Genomic DNA, 16,739 nt, shown 5'->3' with positions numbered 1-16,739 from the left:
CAGGATCTTCTAAGACACTTCTAGCATCTGAAATCTCACTGCTCTCAGATTTGGAGAGTTCAGGTGAAGAAGTGTTTAGCATCAGGCAGATTGCTCATTTGGTCACGGAGATTCCCACTTCAGAAATGAAAAGCACTAGAACTTCTATTGGTGAAAGCATACCCCATACGATGGTTACACCTGCTCTCAGTGAAGTAACTAGAGTACACGTGACTCCATCACTAGAGACGAGCACAAAGTTGCCAGAAGAAACACACACAGAAACGTTTGAAAAATCTTCAACATCTGAAGAATTCATCCCAATAGAAAAAAGTACATTGAAAGATGTTACATTTTCAGACATGGAGAGTTCTGGTGAAGAAACATTTAGCACTGAATCAGCAAGCAAAGACACTACGAAGGACCAGACTTTAGAAATAAGTGGGACTGTAGTGCCAGTGACAACCAGAGTTCTAGAAGAACAGAGTATTCCCTATATTGATGTGAAGGAGACCCCGTCTGTAACTACTGAGACGCCTCTTTCAACAGAAAGAGTAAAGGAGATCACTGATCCGTGGATGTCCCAAGGAGCAAGCACCTTCGAAGAAGTAATTCATGGCACTTCAAGCAGCCAAATGGAGCATAAAAAATATGAAACGGCATCAATCATTAAAACAGAACTAGAAACAGCTCCTGATGGAACTGTGAAGCCTTCTAGCAAGTCACCGGCACCACCGGCTATTGTTTTTGATGAGGAAGATGATCAACTGCCAGACGATCAAATTACAGATGCTACTCTTATAACTCAAAACATCAGTGTCATTTACATTAATGGCAAAGGGAGTGGCATCAGTATTATGGAGGAACAGAAATTTGGAGCTCCCACAATATCAGCTGGTATTATTGATGCTGACAAGGAACTGAAAAGAAAAATGGATGAAGAGATTGAAGTGAAAACTGTTGACCCACCTTCAACACATTTTTCATTGCATAGTGTTACAGAACAAATCAAAATTGTTCAACCTGAGGCAGTGACGTACATTGCCACTGAAGCCTTCAGTGATGCACGTGAGGAGGAAATTGATGGATCTGGAGATATTTCTTCAACTCTTTTAAGCACGCTAAGACCTAAACAAAAAAGACCACTTGATCCAGCTGTAGATTTAATTGAAAAGGAGAGTGAGAAGGAGGCTGTCCTGTCATCTACAACCAAACCTTTATCACACAAGCCTGCAGACATCTCCACAGAACCTATTCTCTCTGTTGAAACAACTGAGGTGCCACACGCCCTTTCAGGTGCATCCACAGCTCAGACTTCTTTGGGGGATTTAACTGGAATGAGTACAGCTTCAGAAAAATCAATTACATATGAGATGGTTGATGAGCAAAAGGAGTATGTAAGTGTTCTGCCATCTGAGGGCTACATCCACTCCACAGTACAACATGATAAAGACATTGAAGGATCCAGCTCACCTCTACAGGAAGTTTCTGAAGGTACAGTTTTAATTCCCGAAGATGTAGTACTTACCCAGTTGCCTGACAAAGCTGAGTCTTCTACAGAGTCTTCATTCTTGCTGGTCTCCAAAGTAACTCACCCAGAACGTTTACCAACAGAAGCAGCTTCACCTGTTGTGTATTCTTCCGAAGAGCAAGTTTCAAGTTCTACACAGTTACCAACGGAAGGTTCTTTCAGCAATTTTAGCTTCACACGACGCACTGAGTATGAAGACCATAATGTCACACAAAAGTCTGAACTTGAAAGTAAGCATGTGGAAGAGATTGTGAAAATTCCAACAGTCCAACCAACCATATCGAAGGAACTGAAAAGCTTGCCATCAACAGCATTTTCTTTCAGTGTTTCCACAAAAGAAGAATCAGATCGGATACTTATTGGACCAACTGTTGATGTCAATGGGTTTTTTGACCAAGCATCTCAAGAAACCCTCCATCCAACTACAGAATATAGATTTTCAACAAAAGAGCCTGAGGAAACTGCTCACGAACAGGTTAGAGGTACACTGTCAGGTCCTCGGGACCCCATACTTCGAGAAGAAGAGACTTCTCTACCACGAGTAGTACATGTTGAAATCTCTAAAGAGACTTTAGTTAGCTCCACAACCCTCCGGCCAACGATCGAACACAAGGCTGAAAAGAATGTTACAGAACCACTCGAAGCTACAGCAACATTGTCCTTTTTACATGAAAGATCTTCACAGGATCCGGAACAGTTTGTTGGGGAAGATGTCAGTGATACAACAATGTCACTGATAACTGATAAAAGTCAAAAAGAAGAAGAAACAATGTTCTCAATACCCACTTCATCTTCTGAGGAAATATCTGAATTAACTAGCAATGAAATTGAAACCCGAAACCAGACAGCATTGAAGATTGTTACTGAAACCTTGACAACCGACTCCATGACTGCCTCTGAATCTGATAGTTCAGAGCAGAGCGAATCTGGTGAACAACTTGTTGATGTTGATGATGGTCAGACGGTTCACGTAACAGGTAATTCCTTCAAGACAATTCCTTCCTCCAATCTTCTGTACTAAAATGGCGACTCACCATTGTATGTTAGAAATGCTCTGGTAAATATAGTATAAAGGTATCATTTGTATCAGAGATATCTTAAAAAATAAATTCTCCCTCCCTCCCTCCCTTCAATTCAGTCCTAAATTGGAAGGTTGTTCTTTACAAAGACTGTGGAAAATGACGGATTCTAAATGAGCTCTGTTATCACTAGTGATCATTATCACATCATATTACTAACTATAACTAAATTTTTTTACTTCCTGCATTTAAAACATTTAAAAGCAATGGTTGGCAGCAATGATTCTGTCTGTCTGTGGGCTGAAAGGCAATAATATTATTGTGCAGCTCACAATGTTGTTTTTTTACAGTTAAAATTAACCTATGTGAAGAAAACCCGTGCCAGCATGGAGGCAGTTGCTACCTACGTGAATCTGGCTACATCTGCACCTGTGTGCCAGGATTCACTGGAGCTCATTGCGAAATAGGTAAGGACAGAGGTGACCACTGTACCAAGCAAACAATACAAACTTGTTTAAATATGGGGATTTGTTTCAAATGTAGGAATTTATAGTAACGTCATCATTTTAATCACTGTTTTGGGAGCAATGTGCCCTTACGAGAATTTTAGGTGCTGTTTCGAATAAAACGTGGGGAAAATATTTCAATCAATTTATAGCATGTTCTACTAATATTCCCAGAAGTATCCTCTCTTGTCTGATTTTCAGAGTCCAACCTTATTCACTCGTTAGAAATGGTGCTGCAGAACCTGTCCTAGGGACATGATTCACATCACAGCATGTAGTGTTGTTAGTTTAGCACACCTCAAATAAAAGGTGTAAAGTTATCAGTTGTGGTCTCCCTCATGGAAGACATTTTTCTTTTATGGGAGAAATGGTTCAATAGTTTCCATTCATCTTGCAATGCGTCATCCAATTGACGTGTGACCCTTGTCAGTGAGCACTTGCAAGCTATTTGAGTGGTTTGGGCTCTGTGAGCATCACAGCAAAGGATGATTCAGTCCTCACCAGTTTTCCACACCCCTTCATCTCTCTGCAATGTTCAACAGGTGACGATCAACTAGATCAGGAACCCTGAATGATTTCGCTTCCATAATTATGTCTCCTTGTAATTGGTGAAGGACACAATATAAATGCAAGTTGTTGTTGTTTCACGTGAGATTTGGAAAAGCTTGGATTCAGGCTGCCTATCCGTTCTCCTGATCATACCCCAGTTGGAGTTTTCACCTTCAGAAATGGAGAGGGATTCAAAATAAGAACTAGATTGAGAATTTCCCATTTGCTTATCAGCTCTTTTCCAAACAACTTGGGATTCAGGATTCACTAGCTCTGAATTTCACAAAACATACGTTGCAGAACGGATAATACAGTTAATACAACACATAAGTGGTCCACGGTCACATAAACATATACACTCGGAAAGCTTGAGTACTGTAGTGCCTTTCTGGCTTAATAATTCTGCTGCCTCAAAGTTTCAGGAAATTGGATGAAACCACCAAACAAGCCACTTCCTGCACTGCTCTTTGAAGAAGGAAATCAAGATCCATATTTACTGCTTTGCTTTGTGGTGGTCAAAATGTAGTGGTAGTGAAAGCAATTAATCACTGAACAAAAATCCTCTTCCATTTTTTTCCAGATATTGATGAATGCCAGTCAAACCCCTGTCGTAATGGAGCCACGTGCATCGATGGCATTAACTGCTTCAATTGTGTCTGTTTGCCAAGTTACGGCGGTGCTCTATGTGAACGAGGTAAGTCCCATACATTTGAAAATGGTATATATATATTTATTGATTATCGAAGACTATATTGACTAGCGAAGACTCACCGATGTCCAACAATGTTTAGACGACCAGGGAATCACCACACTATCTGCATATAGCCTGTTCTTTTAGGAAGACGCAAGCGGAAAATTTTTCTTATTCATCAAAGAAGTTTCCTGTTCCTCGGGGACTGTTGTGGTGGATGCCGACAGGACATTTCCACTCACAGTATGGTTAGAATATGGAATGTGATGCTGGAAGCGATGATTGAGGCAGAATCCTTATTAGGTTTTAAAAGGAAACAAAGGAGTAAAGTACAGGATATGAAGAAAGGATGGGTAAATGCGATGGAAAGGATTGTGTCTATGTTGGCTCTTTTAAGAGCAATCCTTTCCATCGCATTTACCCATCCTCCCTCCATACCTCTGTACTTTACTGTGCCGTAAATTTCTATGGTTCTATTATGGATTGAGCGACCATCCTTGCATTTGGTAAAGCATCCTATCACGTCGGAATGACATCTCAAAACCCTTCACTGGAATTGGTGTAAATGGAATGATTGTGTGTTTGTAGGTGAGCGAGGCAGCCCAATTGCGTACAGTAATGTCCCACAAACATCCATGGAATGAGTGACCCCTTTTTTTTATTTTGGGGGATTGTTGGCCAGTATACCAGGAGAAAGATTCTTGTCTTTTTGAATAGTGATTGGGATCTTTAACATCACTTCAGAAGGCAGATGGGACCTTGGTTTAACAGCTCATCCAAAGGACGAATAAGAATGTTTTAAGTAAAGAAAAGCACTAGGCCACAGAGATCAGTGCAGGTTTGAATCTGAAATCTCATTTCTGTTGGGGCACTACAATTAGCTTCAGAATTCCTGGATTAGGGAGAAAGAAATCAGACAGGATTCCTGCTCCTGATTATTATCTAAAGATTGCTATTAGAAAGCTTGTGGCCATGAATATCGGGGTGGACAAGATTAAACTTGGCTCTGATGCCATTCGTGGTCAAACGGGCTGCTATTTCAAGGTTCACACATGAATAATGGCCACCTTTGTGGAACCATACTCCAGGAGAAGAGGCAAGAAAGGGAAGCTCTTCGGAAGCAAGGTGGAGGCAAAATTGAACAAAAAAATTGTGAGTAAAGACCAGAAAGCTAGAAACGGTGATACAATACAATTTAATTTATATTTATATTGTGCCTGTCATCCCGGGTCGGGGGATGTCTCAAACACTCAATACTGCGGGTTGTGCACCTGAGCTGGGGTGGCAGCCCAAAGTGGTGATAGGGCGCAAGAATGACCAAAAGTGCGGTCAAAGAGGCATATCTTGAGGTGGACCTTGAATGAGATGAGAGAGGGAGCGAGTCGGAGGGATTCCAAGATAGAGTTCCAGACAAGGTGGGCAGAATGGCTGAAAGCCTGCCTGACGATGATGCGGGGATAAGGCAGGGCAATGGTGGGGGAGTGGGTGATGATAACATTGCGAGTAATAAAACAGAAAACATAAAGTGGTAACATGAAGAAAAGGTGATTGAGCCTGTTTCACCATTTAACTAGATAATAATAATAATAATCCTTGCATTTGATATAGCGCTTTTCACTTCGGGAGGACGTCCCAAAGCGCTTCACAGAATATACTGTAAAGTGAATTGACTGTATATTTGTGGGCGAACGCGGCAGCCAATTGCGCACAGCAATGTCCCACAAACAGTCGTAGATTGAAAATGACCAATTTATTATTGCTTTTTGTTTTGGAGGGATTATTATTAGGCGTGTGGAGTAAGGAAACTTGCCCAAGGTTTCGCCCTGTCTGGAATTGAACTCAGGTCTCTCACTTGCAAAGCGAGTGCTCTAACCACTGAGCTACAGGACTCCACCAAGGCAGATCATGGAATTCTTTTTATTAGATCATCGTTTATTCATATTTTTCTACCTTTTCAAATGACCCTCTTAATATCTGTATTTCCCAAGCATTGTATCTATTTCCCTTGCTAACGGGCCATATAAAGCAGCAACTTAAATCTTTAGTGCCAGAATGTAATCTTTGTACTCTAATAAAAAGTAATTAAAAGAAAGTCCAAAATATAAAATAGGTCCCCAAATGGATATAAAGCTCCAATACTGTCCAGAAATCAATGGAAATACATCTGCTATTCAAACATTCACACACTAGGTATAATTATTGATGCATACTCGACAATGCTCATATTTCTAAAATTCTGTCTGTAAAAGAAGTCTCTTAATCTTGAGGAAAATCACATATATGTGGTCAGCATTTATAATCCCTTTTGAGTAGTGAATTTTCCTTTGGACATGACCTTCCTATTCCCACACATATTTTTAAAGAAATCTTTTCTGTTACATTAAATTAGTCATTTCACTACTGCAATGTTAGTGTTATGAACAGAGAAGTGAGATTGTGCTATTAGTTCAGCAACTTAGCGGAGAACGGGAAGGCAGGAATGGAGAAGGGTCCCTTCTCACATTGCACAAGTTTGTCTCCTAGTGGACTGACCAAGGAGTGCCAATGCTTTTATCCATGGAAAAGCCTCTTTAATGCATTGATTCAGACACCTGTCAAAAGACTGAACATGGGAGGACAGAATTAAAAGAGAAATATGACAACATCAAAAATGTATGTATGTTATCTGATCTTGTTAACCCAAAATCATTACGTCTTCTTTTCAGTAACCTCTCACTCTCCAAATGAGGTTATTTTTTCAGTAGCAAAGAATGTTTTCTCAGCAGTAAATCTGACATGGAGCTGTACAGTCCATTCATTGTATGCCAGTTTTGGAATATAAATTAACTTAGATTTTAGGACCCAGTGGAGCTTTCTGTCCTGGGCAAAGTACAGCAAGCCAAATTCCACCACATCAGACAAAAATGCATTTCAAAGCACAGACATAGCTGTCTGGTGTGAAGCATACAACCACAGAAATGGAGGGCGTGACAAAGTACAAGGAAATTTGGAGCTCAGTCCCCACTAAAAATTATGATAAGTACCCTGGAGGTTATTTTCAGAGGAGGGGAGTATGTTTCCCAATTTGAATTGTGTCTGTAGATTTTTATCTGGAGAATGCATACTAGGTCTATTATTCACATGTAATTCAGCATCCAGAAATTGCTCTGAATGTGGAGGAGTCCTTTTAAGGCAGTGCTGTATAACGGGTCATTGCCTGCTCTTCTTCCGTTGCTCATTATAATGGCTCTTGTTAGTTTAATGGGGTAGATAACTCCCCGGCTAGTAGATGAAGCACCTACGTGCAGACCATTTAATATTTGTTGGTCTGCACTGTGTGCATGCTTGGGAATAGAGGGATATGGGGAAGGGAGGTTTGTGACTAAATCTTACATGGAGCTGTACATTCTGTACTGTAAAGTTCATTCATTGCCCGTCATCTTTGGAATAAATTTCCTCAGATTTTAGGACCCAGTGGACTAACTCCACCCATCCATTAGCAGAGGTGGAGGCTCACGTGGAGTATAAACATTGGTTTTGAACTTGTTGGGACGAATGGCCTGTTTTGGTCTTGTAGATTCTGTGTATTTATTCAAGTATTCTTTTAGTTTCAATAAAATTGACTCAGGCCAGGTGGAGGTTAGTAAGCGATGCTTGGTGCATGTGTACAGTGCTGTGAATGGCACTATAACCTTGGCTACACCCACATCTATCTGCCTGTAGGCGTAGTATAAAGATGACACAGACGTGAACTGCCAGGTTCTTTGTACAATAATCAGATCTGCTTGGACCACAGAGCTAATCCTTTAATCTCCACACACTCCCAGTTCTCCTCAGCACTTCTTTATTTTCTTGCACACTTTTAAACTGCAAGCTCACCCATCCAGTTTTTGATTTGATTTTCTTTCACGTTTTACTTCTTTTCCATTTGTTGATACAATCCCTTTCAACAAATGTTGCTGTGAAGAATAGTCACAGGCTTCCGTGTGTTTTGGCAGGACTGAGGACATATCTATACCTGTGTCTGCCTTAGAATACTGTGAACCTGCTTGGCTATTTTGCTTTTATACCCAAGTGGGCTCAGAATACTTGTCAGGCCAGATGTAGGTGTAAATCTGTTTCTATTTCAGATTTCCAGCATTTGCAGTATTTTGTCTCTTGGCTATTTTGTTTGTCAAGTCTCATTGGAGTCAGTTCCGCCCAAAGGAAATCCTGTGGTGCTTGCCACTCATATAAGACTTCTGTCAGCAAGGTAACTTGTCATCAGCACAAGTCCTTTCAATGACTGCAGCCACTAGTCCTGTCCTCAAGAAAGAATCTCCATGTGTACAAGTAAAAACACACTTAAGTATTATGCTCAATGCATGTGATTACAGAGGTAGAGCAGTTCACAAGTCAAAAAACAGTCACCTGTGCCAAAACCAGTAGTGCTTGGATTTTCAATATTATCCAACCATATGGACATAGTCTTCAACAGTATCGTAGGTAGTTGTTAGCACGGTTAGGAAATAAGCTCCTGAACTGCGAATAAAGTAATAAAATGCCCAAGGGCAAGACAGTGCAGATACTGTCTTTCTCCTGTGGCTACTCTGGTAACTCTTATAAAACATCTGGGAGACTGAGGTAACCTATAATGCGGTAAAGTAAGCGACACTTTATCGTATTTTCAATGTGATCGCATTGAATCTGTTGCAATATGTTATCTATTTCACCCAATATGTGGAGAATGTCTTAACAGTAAGTGTGCTACTTTCTCTGCTGCTCCTGAACAGGCGAGGCTTCTCCACCAAATGCTGCCTTTGCAATCTCCGTTTGTTTTTGTAACTAGCGCTATGAACTGGGTCACTTTAAATAATTGCTACTTTGTTTCAAGCTCTCATATAATGAGTTTCCTGCCTGACTTGATTGGACACACATGGCCTGTCAGCCCACCTTAAATTAAACAGTGGCCTATCTGACCCCCCCAGGCACTGCTCTGTTGCCTCAAAATAAGCTTGTGCGCAATGAGCTGACCAGACTTTATTAACGTTCACAGAGCATCAAATCACACTAACCTGCATTAACAATGCAGCTGCTTTCTCAGGAGCCACTGCCAAAAGCCTGAAGTCTTCGCGCATCAAGCTGTGCTTCTTTCCCCGCTGCACTTCACAGTTCTTCCAAAAATCAGGACTTTTCATCCCATTTGTTACCTTTTTTTTCCCTCTGATAACAAGTATCATCAACGCAGTGAACCAATTCTGGAAAATACTTTGCTGCTTCTTCTGTGTGCAATGCATTTTCCAGCCCCGCTTATTTTGAGGCTTTTACAAGTGATTGTGAGAAATGTAGAACGGGCTGAACTGCCTCAGATGATGCCTGCCTCCATTGTTAACGACAGTGCAAAGGTTGCAATTTGCATATTTTTGCATTCGCCCACAAAACACAGTCACTGCACTTTACAGTGTATCCTGTGAAGCACTTTGGGACGTCCTCCCTTCGTGAAAGGTGCTATACCACACGTAATGATTTTAATTATTATTTGCGCACTTCCAAACGTCTGCCAGTAATCAGTTGCTGGTGATATGGATCACTCATTGTCCCATCATGCTCTCCCCTCTGTGGGTGTGCTGCCCACTGAGGCTGTGAAGGCTGAAACAGTCAGGATATTTATTTTGGCAGTAAGCAATATGGAGAAAAGGCAGGAAGATGAGATTAAAAGATCCGCAATGATCTAATAAAACAGTGCAACAAGTTAAGAGGGGTGACCGTCTCCTCCTGTTCCTTTCCAATTTTTCTCTTCTCTGGGAATTGTCTGACACACTCTGGAGTGCAATTCTACAAGGCACCAGCTCTGCTCTCCTACTTTATCCCATGTCTACGCACACACACTTTGCAGCAGAGTCACTGGATAGCAATCAGAAGTGGGATTGCTAATCCATGCATCACAGACCGATTGTTGATTTGTAGCCTGACTGTTGACCCAGCTCGGCTGACTCAGATTGGAGACTTTTCAGGCATAATGGGAACCAAGGACAGACAAAGCTTTCCACAGACAAAGAAGTTGATTTACTGCAAAAAAACACAGAATAAATGGGGGGTTGTTGGGGTGGTGGGGGGGGGTAACAACCTGATTGGAAGGCAAATGGCTCTGGAGGCCAGTGGCCCACACCCTTTCATAGAATCATAGAATTATACAAGACAGAAGGAGGCCAATCAGCCCATTATGTCTGTGTCGGCTCTTTGAAAGGAGCTATCAAAATCAATTCCACTCCCACGCTTTCTCCCCATAGCCCTGCAAACTTGTCCTCCCAAATAATTATCTACTTCTACTTCTCTCTTACAAGTTGTTATTGAATTGGCTTCCATCATCCTTTCAGGCAATGCATTCTAGATTTGAAAACTTGCTTTGTGAAAAAATTTCTCCTCACCTCCCCTCTGTTTCTTTTAACAACAGACCCACCCGCCAGTGGAAATAGTTTCTCCTTTTTCATCCTATCGAATCCCCTCATAATTTTGAAAACGTCTATTAAGTCTCCTCTTAAACTTCTCTGCTCCAAGGAGAATAATCCTCGCTTCTCCAGCGTTTCCTGATAACTGAAGTCCCTCATTCCTGGTACCATCCTGGGAAATCTCCTTGCACCCTCTACAATGCCTTGACAACCTTCCTAAAATGTGTTGCCCAGAACTGAACACAGTACTCTAGCTGAGGCCTAACCAATGGTTTATAAAGGTAAAATCACACTAACTTTATTGCTGGAAGTGATATTGGGTGGAGAATTGAGGTATTTGGAATGGAAACAAATTCTATAGTGCTGCTCTTGAATGAATGGCACCCCCCCACCCGCTCGCTCCGTATTTTGTTGAGAATCATGCAGCAATACTATGTGTCCGAATGAAGATATCGCTAGGCTTGCCTTGAGACAAGTTTCATAAGGCGAATTCTGACCTAATTTTAATTTAGGAAATTTTCAGAGACAAATGCATTCAAGTAGCTCTTGACCTCTGCGTGCCTGGCACAAGACTGCACTACTTAAATCCCACCAGCAAAAATACTAATTTAATTCAAAAGCCAGGAAAATCAGCCTGTCAGAAAGAGTGATTTGTATTGGGAAACTACCTTTTAAAATATTATAATAAACTGAGGACCATTTTTTCCGATTGATACATAAGTAAAGTAATGCTGGAATAAAACACATTTCACTCCATTTCCCCAATGGAGAGTATAATTTTAAGTCCTATTTTGTATTTTTCCCACATGGTAACACACCCTTTCAGAAAATTTCACCAAAGAGTTGTGCAACGTGTTCCTTTCTGTGGGTACTGAATGTACTTCTTTTCATTGGAAAAGCCGTAGAACGTTTATCCTTCAGGTTTCTGATTTCACTCAAGGACACTGTCTGTTTTCCCCATTCAGCTGGTAGCCTGCTCCTCTTTAAGCATGCCTTATGGCTTTGTCAGTTTTACCACAGACTTTCAGTGTTACACTCCATTTCCTTCCTGTGAGCAGATGAAGAGGTCCCTGAACATGCTAAGCCAATAAAACTTGAAATCTCCATGGAGGGAGGGGGAGACCACTATGTCTATAGAAATTACTGTGCACTTCTAAAATAAAAGGGTTAGGCAGTCTTAGACTTGTCGGAATATATTTCATTCGGACAGCAGAAAATTGTTCTTAAAACGATTCTTCTATGAAAGGGATACCTGTTAATCAGAATCCAGTGGAAATTGGGAATCGATGTCAGCCCCACTTCAGGAAGTGCTTATTCGGAGTGCTTTATTTTGTGAAACCACTTTTTAAAACATTATAATAAGTTGAGGACAGTTTTTTTCCTATTGTTACAATCGGAATTAAGTAATGTAACGTTGGCACAAAAGTATTTCACTCATTTTGTCGAGTGGAGGGTTTAATATATTTTTCTCTTTGCCACCTAGCAACACATCTCTCAGAGAACTATAGATCATTTTATGACATTAATTGCCATAATCACTCTTTTATTCTAATTGAAAGTACGATATGGACTCAGTGACCTTTTACTTTTTTAAAAAAATTAAAGGTTTGTAAAATTCAATTAACTCAATGCTTAAATCTAGTCCACAATCTTGACTGAAAGAAGTACAATACAATTGCTATAAGACGTTGAGATTTTTGAGTCCATCTGGCCAGGTGGGACAGTGACTTAGAATGTCTCACATAAGTCTCCAAATGGGAAAGCACCCTTTAACTTGCCCCATTGACTTGCCCCATTCCCCCATATTGGAGCATGATCTGGACACTGATGGCTTGAGGCAATTGCCTCAACCTAATGCTTTGATAACATCTTACCACAACAGGATATCTCACTTAAGAATTCATTTAAGAATCCTTAAATTTGATACAGTGCCTTTCACGTTGGAGAATATCACAGAATATATTGGAAAGTGTTGTGCCTGTGGATTTTGCAGGTAAATGTGGCAGACAATTTGTGCACAGCGATATCCCATAAACAGCCATGAAGTGAATGACCAATTTGATTTGGGGAATGGAAGGCCAGGACTTCGGGGGAATCTCCCTTCTCTTTTCTAGTGGAACCTTAAGTTGAGATCATTAACATCCATCTAAAGAGACAGGCATGCAAACAAATAGCCACAAAGCAAATGATCAATTAATCTGGAGGATTGTTGGGTCAGGATAATGAGAGAAATGCCATGCTTTTCCAAATAGTGTGATGGGATCTGTAATATACAACCAGCATACACTTGGCATAGAACGTTAAAAAACCATGTCACTTTATTTATGAATGAACAAAATCAACAGACCTCAGAGAGATAGGGCGGAGGCTTTCTTGAGGGAAACTGAAGGGCAAAGCTTTCAAAAATTAAATTTTGTTTTATGTAAATTTATTATTTAATTTAAAATGTTCTGGTTTTTAATAGCCTATTGGTGATGGTTGAACAGATCAATTTCCAAATTCACATTAAATCCATTTGACCATAACCAGATCACTAACTTTGAAATATCAAGTGTATTAAACTGTTCTATGCAGTTGGTAGATACCGTATTGTACTCTCCCTTTCCCCAATTAATAGAAGTACTGACATCTTTTAATTTATATTTCAATCTTACAGCTGCTTGCAGAAATTGATCTGACCTTTTTATATTATGGCTGTAATCCTTTGAGAGCTCATTGAATATATTTCTCTGCTTTGATTCAAGTTCAGTTCTCGCCTTATGTGAGATTATAATGTACAATTTGTGTGCACAACAATTGTAACTAATTCTCAGAAGGGCAGAGTTATTCAACTGCTCTTGAATGTAATTATTGCACTTGCAAATATTTATGAAGAAGGTTTAATAAAGACAGCAATGAAATTGAATGATATTGTTTCCAAGAAAAGGCTTGCACATATGATAAATTCACATCAAGCAGATATCCAACCTGCACATTTAAGATTTTTATAATTATTTCAAAAAAATGACTGATGAACATTTTATTGTAACTATTAAAAAAAACACTTAAATGTATTTATAGGTGGTGTCAATATCACTGGCAGGATAGCAGCTGGGGAAGCCATTGATTTTTGGTGTCATGTATATATTTACTGAGAGATAATTTCTTTCCAGTACTGTAATCCAGTACTTCAAGATCCTCACACCTCATGTTCAAATCGCTTCACTTCCTGGCACCTCCCTACCTCCTCACACCCCAATCCACAACCTGGTGCCTCTGCTCGACTGGCACCGGGCCTCCTGCTCGTCCCTCGCACCCTCCGCTCCACCACTGGAAGTCGCATTTCAGCCACTACGCTCCAAAACTTTGGAACACTCTCCCTCAAATCCCTCCGCCTTGCCCCCTCTCTGCCCTTTTTCAAGTCTGCCTTAAAACCTTCCTTTTTGCCCGCTCTTACAGTCACCTCCCGCCCTCCGGCTCAGAGTCAGGCTCTGCCATTGTTAAGCACTCTGAGATATTGCCCTGCATGGAAGGCGCTATATAAGTGCAAGTTGTTGTTGTAATAATCAAAGAAACAGCTGACTATAAAAACTTCAGCAGTCAAAAATCTTTCTTATCACATTTCTATATTGGCTCAAGCACATAGGCATAGGTACAAGTGTGCCAATCGCAGTCTCAAGTGTCATAATTACAGTGACACGTTTTGACGATTATGGGCACAAACAAATGTGACAACTGTGTTTCATTAATTGATAACTATTAACTGAAATAGGGACATTCCTCATCTGTGGGGACACATGTAATCTTGTACGCTATAATCTTAAAATCCGGACCATCTCTTAAAACCAGAGCTAAACTAATTAACATTGAAATCATTTCCTCACACAAAGGACTATGTGAATGTGGAATGCACTGTCCAGAAGGCCATAGATGCGGAGTAGATACTTACTGGAAAGTTAAGAGTATTAAGAAATATGGTGAAAAGGGCAGGGAAGTGGATCCAAAAGAAAAAGAGCTGCCATGAAAGAATAAAGCGGTGGAGTGGGCTGAAAGGTCTGTTCCTACCTGTTTTAACTTTTAAGCTAAAATCACGTTTTGTCATATAAGAAATAAGGCTACAATGGGGGATTAGGATGGATGGAGGCTTATGTGAACACTTGAGGAGACAAGTTGGGCTGAATGACCTGTTTCAATGTTGTACAGATTCTGTGTAATTCACTTCTGTTTCAATTTGAGGAATAGGTCAAAATTAATAAATCCAGAGCACAACCATTATTGGTCTCATTTGTTTTAACCTCTTCTCCGATCGCCTTCTCAAGAGAAAAGAAAATTCTGCCATGTTCTGAGCTGGAACCCTAACCCTGATGCCCAATTCCAATGGTCTTATGCTCTTCATAGATGTGTGGCAAAACTTAATGGCAATGTGCTCATTACTGTTGCGCCCAAAAAATACACAGTCAATCCACTTTACAATATATCCTGTGAAGCACTTTGAGACGTCTCAACGAATGATAAGGCACTATATTAAATGCAAGGATTATTAATGTTATTATTACTGCAAAGCATAGCGAAACATTCCATTACATAAAATTTAGCTCATAATAATATTGGACGATAGGTATTCTCATATTCAAAAGTGCTTCATGTGCTTTTCTTAATGTGAATTTGAGTTCTGATTCGCAGAAACTGTTGGCTCCTTTGATTTATGATCCTATGCAAGATTTTTTTTATTATGGAGCATTGAAAGGTCAGCATCACTTAAAAGTAACCATTGCTCTGTGGGTCGCTTCTCTTTTGTGTGCTGAAAGGTTTCAAGGACACATGTGATTTCTGTCTTATAACAGCTGGAAAAATGTGTTTCTTCCTCCTTAGTTTCCATGCTGGGTGCACAATTGGAGGTTTAAAAAGACTGAAAGAGTTTGGTTGATTTCAGCAACAAAATTCACTCAGTAATTGAAAGATTTTCATCCTTTTTCTGAACTGGTGTCGAGGTCAATTTTGCTGTTTAAATTAGGAATTTAATTTATTTAAATTAAGAAACTCAAAGGTCCGTGATACTGATTTGCAGGAATTTATCTCAAGGTTAGGGGAGAGACTGCAGCAACTGGGGCTGTTTTCTCTATAGTGGAGTAAGTTTCCCAGTTGCAGGAAGGATTTCCAACTTGAACTTCTTAAGAAATCCTATAAGAAATAGCTCAATGTTACCCCACCCCATCCTATGTATGACACTAATGTTCTTTTGATGGATTTCTCCCGGTGTCCTGGACAACAATAAAATAATGGCCCTAAATAAAATCGGTCATTCGGATCATGGTTGTTTTTGTGAGACATTGATGTCTGCAATGAGCGGTCGCATTCACCCACAAAATACACAGTCCTGTAGTGATATGAAAGGCGCTAGGCCAAATGCAAGGATTATTATTGTAGGAAAAATCAGCAAATGTGATTGATGGTCTATTGATTTGTTTGGCAGATACGGAGATCTGTGATTTTGGGTGGCACAAATTCCAAGGACACTGCTACAAGTACTTTGGCCACCGCCGGGCCTGGGAAGATGCGGAAAAGGAATGTCGCCTGCAGGGTGCTCACTTGACCAGCATCCTCTCCTATGAGGAACAGCTCTTTGTGAACCGTAAGTACTGCAATAACAATGCTTTCAACAAAGACAACCACATCCAGCTTTAACCAAAGGAACACCTTTGGGGAACTGAATTAATTTATAGTTTGGGACATTATACAAATAAACTTTCCTTCATCTCACAGATATAAAGCTGACCTATATAGTTTTATCCTTCAGAAGAGTGGTTGCATCAAGCAAAAGTGTCAAGCAAAATTTGCACACTACAGAATAAATCCTCAAAAAGTCAACGTAAATATTCAAGAGGGGGAATTGGATTTGGAACTTTTGCAAAGCTCCTTCTGCCCTAGTCTATTTATGCAATTTAAGTCACAAAGTGCAATAAATTGTACACTGTATAAAGAATTGGTTTTAAGTGTTGGGCACAGAAGCATTACATTTGAGAGATAAGTTAACTGAGTTGTTTCTAATGAAGGCACGAACAAAGTCTTTTTACCAAG

Source organism: Callorhinchus milii, unplaced genomic scaffold (assembly GCF_018977255.1).
Source record: "Callorhinchus milii isolate IMCB2004 unplaced genomic scaffold, IMCB_Cmil_1.0 Scaffold1, whole genome shotgun sequence".
Classification (NCBI taxonomy): Eukaryota; Metazoa; Chordata; class Chondrichthyes; order Chimaeriformes; family Callorhinchidae; genus Callorhinchus; species Callorhinchus milii.
Note: the sequence above shows the minus strand (reverse complement) of the source record.